The sequence below is a fragment of the Apium graveolens genome, chromosome 2 (genome assembly GCF_009905375.1).
Source record: "Apium graveolens cultivar Ventura chromosome 2, ASM990537v1, whole genome shotgun sequence".
Lineage (NCBI taxonomy): Eukaryota > Viridiplantae > Streptophyta > Magnoliopsida > Apiales > Apiaceae > Apium > Apium graveolens.
This window is the reverse complement of record NC_133648.1, coordinates 23,605,401-23,612,771: the sequence shown is the minus strand read 5'-3', so window position 1 is coordinate 23,612,771 and position 7,371 is coordinate 23,605,401.

Here is a 7,371-nt window from a genome sequence, read left to right as displayed (position 1 = left end):
GGTTTACAATAATCAATGGCTTAGAAAGAATATGATTCATAGCTCAAGAACAATAACTGAAATCAGGGTTTAGGTTTTCGTGCTTCAAAGCACTTGCAATGTCAACAAGACTATCAAGAATTACAATATCTCGGGAAAGTTCAGAACACTTGCCTGGTATTAGCTTACTACTCTGCACTGACTTCCAATCACAACCGTCTTACTCTTCAACTATCTGTTTTCCTTTCCTACATCTTGCCTTTTCTGCTCACATATCATAAGCATCTATCAATCATCAACTCATAGAGTTCTATTCAACACACACTTCTATCAACCCTTCGTTTTACCCAAATCCGATTAACGGATTGAAATCTATGCAATAACGAAGTAAACACCGAATATATAGACCGATAGTCAAACAACAGGTCACGTATAACATATAATACATCACGTAATCAATGACATATCATTTATAAAGAAGTCTCGGGTCATAAATGTGCTTTCGGGTATTTAAAATAATTTTTAAAACATTTTTGGAAATTAAAACGGGTCGTTGGATCAATTTCGGGTTAATAAACAGGGTTCGGTTGGCCAATTCTGGCTCCGAAACAATTTTAGAATAATTATCGAGCCTTGAAAATAATTTAGAATAATATTTTAAAGCTCGAAACTATTTTTCAGAATTTTTAAATCATTTTTTAATAATTAAATCTAATTAAATAATTAATTAAAAATCAATTAATAATTAATTAAATCAATTAATTTTCGAATTAATTGACTAATTAATTAATTAAAAATTAACTGAAATTAATTAACTAATTAATTCAGATTTATTTGTGAATTAAAAATAATTTTCGGAATTAAAATAATAATTTTTAGAATTTTCAGAAATTAAAGACGAATTTTTATAATAAAAATAAATGGGAAATATGATTTTTAAATATTTTTAAAACAGGAATCCTGTTTTTGCAAAGTCTGGAAACTTCAGGGACCTAACTGCATCGTTTTTAAAACTACAGGGGCCTGTTTGCAATTTTACCAACCCCGCCATCGACTTCGCCGGAGTGTGGTCGGAGAACACGATTCCGGCCACCTCAGGCCACCAAACTGTCCAGATCACAACTACACCTCACCAGGAACATATTCATGCAATCAAACCATTATAATCATTCATGTTTTGGCCGAAAATTGGCCAAGAACATCGCCGATTTCCGGCGAACATCGAAAATATTCAAAACACAACTCCTCTCTCTACAGACCTCGTTGGTTCATGAAACTTATACGACTGGATTGCTAATTTCACAGAGAACACAACCCACTATAACACAACATCAATCTATCACAGAATAAGAAACCCCCAAATTTCAATTAAGAACATTCATACGGGTTATAAACCCTAATTTTAAAATTCGAAAATCAAACTCAAATTTGAACATGTTATTGAACTCCAAATCAGACGTATGACATATGAAAATCATCAGGAAAACAAGCTCTACAACATGCAATCATCAAATCATACAAACAATCATCCGAACAAAAATTCATATTTTTAATAAAATAAATTCGAAAATAAATAAATTTTTAGAAATTAAACCTTTGATTCTGCAGTGAAACAAAGCTCAGAATCTGATAGAACACCTCAAATCCTTCGTTTTGGTTACTCAAGCTTTGAAAACAGAGATCGGTAACGCCTTCGTTTTGCTGTTTGATTCTTAGAACAGTTTATGAATATAAGATTTTTCTCTGTAAAATTATATAATTATCTGTCTGCAAATGATTTTTATACGAAATAAAATACGGTAAAAGGCTATTTATAATTACGGAAAATTAGTATCCCGTTGGATCATTCCGGATATAAAATGGTACGTTTATTTATAAAAACTGATCCAAACGGTATCGGTTTTCGGGATAATTATCCAAATCAGTACAGCTTGTACTGCGGTCTTGGTCTCAGCACCCAGTTACACGTACTACGAAGTGATAATTGGGATAGTTTAATAAAAAGCTCCCGTTTATCGAAAATACGGGTTTTATTAATTTACCGAAATGAATATTGTATCGAAAATGTTGTGCCGGGACCCGTGCAGGACAAACCGTACGCCGGATCGAAAAAGTCGAAACATGGAAAATGCTCGGAATATTACAATTAGGTTAGGAAGGAGTTCTCAGAAGAGTTTCGGGTTCCAAAAACGTAACAACGGTTGACGTCGGTTGGTTCCCGTTTTTATAAAATAAATTTTAATTACCCGGAAAAAGATTTTAAAAATTTCATATGATTTTTATAAATCTATAAATCAACATAAAAATAATTAGGAAGATATGACAATTATCTATATTTTATTTTGGACATATAAAAATTAAAATACTCAATTAATATTATTTTTGAATATTCAAGTACATATATCACTTAACAATTAACTCACAGAATAGATACTGAACACACATATTAATTATTTAATAGTAAAAATAATTACACGTTATATCCCGGATATCACATCCTTCCCCCCTTAAAAGGATTCTGTCCTCAGAATCTCCTAAGAAAACAAATGAGGATACTTTTCTCTCATATCACTTTCTAACTCCCAGGTTGACTCTTCAACCTTTGGGTTTCTCCACAATACTCTTACTAACTTTATCACTTTATTCCTCAATACTTTCTCTCTTTCCTCTAAAATCTCTATTGGATTCTCTACATATGATAAATCAGCCTGAAGCTCTATTGGCTCATATTCTATTACATGCCTGGAGTCTGGATTATATTTCTTGAGCATCGATACATGAAAAATATTGTGAATGTGCCCCATGTGTGGAGGTAACGCCAATTCGTAAGCGACTTTGCCAACGCTCTTTAGGATCTCAAAAGGTCTTACATATCTTGGGCTTAGCTTCCCTTTCTTCCCAAACCTCGTTAGTCCTTTCCACGGTGATACTTTCAATAATACCAAGCTCCCTTCTTCAAATTCCATGTCTTTCCTTGACTGGTCTGCATATCTCCTCTGACGATTTTGTGCGGCTATTAATCTCTTCTGGATAATTTCAACAACTTCCTTTGTCTGTTGCACCAATTCAGGTCCGAGTATTTTGCGTTCTCCTACTTCGTTCCAATATAATGGAGATCTACATTTACGTCCATAAAGGGCTTCATAAGGTGGCATCCCAATGCTGGCGTGATAACTGTTGTTATAAGCAAATTCTACCAGGGGTAAATGCTCGTCCCAACTTCCTTTGAAATCAATAGCACAAACACGTAGCATGTCCTCGATTGTCTGGATTGTTCTTTCACTTTGGCCGTTCGTCTGCGGGTGATAGGCAGTACTCATATTCAATTTTGTTCCCAAACATTCTTGAAAACTCTTTCAAAATCTTGAATTAAACCTTGGATCTCGATCAGATACGATAGACACTGGAACTCCATGACGAACTATAATTTCTTTTAGGTACATATGGACTAACTTGTCGAGCGAAAATCTTTCATTTATAGGCAGAAAATGAGCTGACTTGGTAAGTCTATCCACTATAACCCAAATGGCATCATGATTAGCCCTTGTCCTTGGTAATCCAACTATGAAATCCATGGTAATATGTTCTCACTTCCATTCTGGAATCTCCAATGGCTGTAGCAATCCGCTTGGTCTCTGATGCTCTACTTTAATTCTCTAACAGGTATAACATTTGCTAACCCATTCCGCAATTTCCCTCTTCATATTTGGCCACCAATAATTCTTCTTTAAATCTCTGTACATTTTGGTACTCCCTGGATGGATGGAATATCTTGAACTATGTGCCTCTTGTAAAATTTCATTCTTTAACTCCGTCACTGGTGGAATCCAAACTCTTGAAGAATACCTTGATCATCTTGTTGCGTGCATAATTCCTCACCTACCAAACTATTTATATCTTGATCCATTACCTCTTTCTGGCATTTCTTTATTTTCTCCAATAACTCCGGTTGGAAAATCATATTGTACACTTTTGCTTCCTCAGGCTTGCAAATTCTAACCTCCAATTCTAATTTCTGAAATTCTTTATATATTTCTTCAGGTACAGATAACACATTTAACCTTTCCTTCCGACTTAACGCATCTGCTACGATGTTCGCCTTACCGGGATGATAATTAATCGAGCAATCATAATCCTTGATCAATTCTAACCATCTCATTTGCCTCATATTAAGTTCCTTCTGGGTAAATATATATTTCAAACTTTTGTGATCCGTGAAAATCTCACACTTTTCTCCATACAAATAATGTCTCCAAATCTTCAAAGCAAAAACTATAGTTGCTAGCTCCAAGTCATGAGTAGGATATTTCTGTTCGTGTGGTTTCAATTGCCTTGACGCATAAGCAATCACCTTGTCGTGCTGCATAAGAACACATCCTAATCCTTTATGAGAAGCATCGCTATAAATTACGAAATTCCCTTGATCGTCTGGAAGTGACAAAACAGGTGCCGTGATTAATCTTCGCTTCAACTCCTGAAAACTTTCTTCGCACTTGTCGTTCCATATAAACTTTTCATTCTTTCGTGTAAGCTTTGTTAATGATGTGGCAATCCTTGAGAAATTCTGAACAAATCGACGATAATATCCCGCCAATCCTAGGAAACTTCTTACCTCAGTGGGTGTTCTCGGTCTCTCCCAATTCGTAATTGCTTCGATCTTTGCCGGGTCCACTTTGATCCCTTCGTTACTGACTACGTGTCCTAAGAACTGAACTTCCTGTAGCCAAAACTCACACTTCGACAGTTTAGCATATAACTTCTTTTTCCTTAAAATCTCCAAAGCCGTTCTCACATGTTCCGCATGATCCTCTTCCGTCTTGGAATAGATTAAAATATCGTCTATAAACACAATAACAAACTTATCCAAATACTCCTTAAAAATTCTGTTCATCAGGTCAATAAACGCTGTTGGGGCATTGGTCAATCCAAAAGACATCACTAGAAATTCATAATGCCCATACCTTGTTCTGAAAGCTGTCTTTGGTATATCTTCTGGATTGATCTTTAGTTGATGATATCCCGATCTTAAATCAATTTTGGAGAAGTACTTGGCTCCCTTCAATTGGTCAAACAGATCATCGATTCTGGGTAACGGATACTTGTTCTTGATTGTCAGCTTGTTGAGCTCCCTATAGTCAATGCACAGTCTCATGCTTCCATCTTTCTTCTTGACAAATAATACCGGGGATCCCCACGGGGATACGCTAGGTCTAATTACTCATTTCTCTAACAATTCTTGCAATTGCCTTGCTAGCACTTTCATCTCAACAGGCGCCATTCTGTACGGGGCTTTGGACACCGGTTCTGTTCCAGGTTCTAAGTCGATCGCAAATTCAATTTCTCTATCTGGAGGAAGTCCTGGTAACTCGTCGGGAAATACGTCTGGAAATTCATTTACTAATGGAATATCTTCAAGTTTTGCTGGCTCCTGACTTCTGTCGATTACATATGCTACGAAATGCTCACATCCTTGTCGTAGTAACTTCTTGGCTTGAATCATTGTTAAGAATTTCTTTATTTGTTTCTGACCTTTGAACGTTATTATTCTTTTGTCTGGCGTTTTCACCATTACTTTCTTATTTCGACAATCTATCCGAGCATCATGTTTAGATAACCAATCCATCCCTAATATCACATCAAATTCTCCTAACTTAAATGGTATCAAATCTACACAAAACTTACTACCAGAAATCTCAATCTCACAATTTCCACAAACTTGGTTTACAGTTACACATTCTTGATTTGCTAATTCTACAGTCATTATTTCATTTAAGCACTCAACTGGTCAGTTTAATTTACTAACAAAATCTTGTGAAACAAACGATCGAGTTGCTCCCGAGTCTATTAACACTTTGGCACATAAAGAATTCACATTAAGCGTACCTGCCACGACATCCGTATCCTGGATCGCATCCTTCACCAACATGTCAAAAACTCTAGCCCTTGAAGTCTCATTCACTGTTGGGGTAGATCTCATAATCCTCAATGCATTACTGACTGGGGCTGGTGTCTTGCAATCCCTGGCCATATGTCCTGGCTTCCCACATTTAAAGCATGTAAATCCAATGACTGGAACCTTCACTGCTGGATTCCGGATAGGCTGATCCTTATTTGCTGGCTGATTTCGACACTCCCTTGAATAGTGCCCTTTCTGGTTGCATTTAAAACATACCACATTCAACTTGTTACAAACTCCTCCATGCTTCTTTCCACAAACTTGACAATCTGGAAAAGTTAATCTCAACTGATTCGGCTGATTCACATTAGCTGGACGATTGCCCTGGCCTCCGTCTCCTGCATTTTGTCTCCTGAAATTAAAATTTCTCCCTGGCTGAAACTTGCCCTTCTTAAAATTTGGAAACTTCCCTGTTTGTGACTGACCCTCACTTCCCTCAACTTTCCTTTTCTTGCTTTCCTTATCTTTCTGGAACATCTCACTCTCTGTCTCTGCGATCATAGCCTTCTGTACAACCCCGGCATAGGTATCCAATTCAAAAATAGCTACCTTCCCTCTGATCCATGGCTTCAAGCCTTGCTGGAATCTCTTAGCTTTCTTTCTATCAGTATCAACATACGACGGCACATACCTTGACAATTCCTCAAACTTTCCCTCATAATCTGTTACCGATATATTCCCTTGCTTTAACTCTAAAAACTCCAGCTCCATTTGATCCTGAACAAACTGAGGGAAATACTTTTCTAGAAATAATTCCTTGAACCTTTCCCAAGTAATAACATCCGTACCTTCCAATGTCTTCACCATCTCCCACCAATAGGTGGCTTCATTCTTCAGATAGTAACTTGCAAACTCAACCTTCTGTTCTTCCTTTACTTTCACTAAGGCAAATGCCTTCTCTATTTCCTTTAACCAAACATTTGCTTCAATTGGCTTTAAGGAACCCTTGAATTCTGGTGGGTTTATTGCCTGAAAAGTTTTGAAAGTTACCTGGGGATTGGTCTGTCTTTGTTGTTGTTGTGCTAGGTGAACTGTTTGTTGGGCCAAGATTTGAAGAATCTGGGCTATTGCTGGGTCCATAGGTCCTGGGTTCACATTCGGGTTTGTATCATCTTGATTGTTGTTGTTCTTGGTTTCTTTATTTCGGGTGTTGGTGCGGGTATTTCTTTTGGGAGGCATTTTCTGTAAAGAATCAATCAATTTATTTAGCTTTTGAATCAAATATTTGCATAAAAGAAAAGTTTTGTAAAACAGGAATATCTCTTTTTGAAAACAGTGGTAATTAAGTAAATTGCATGCTTCTTTACAGAATATAAACAGTTATGGAAAACAGGGTACATGGCATCACAGGGTATAACTGGTGCAATAAATAAGGTAAGGTAAAACAGGTGCAATAAAATAATGACAGTGCTGGAAAGGAAAAAGGTACTGATATA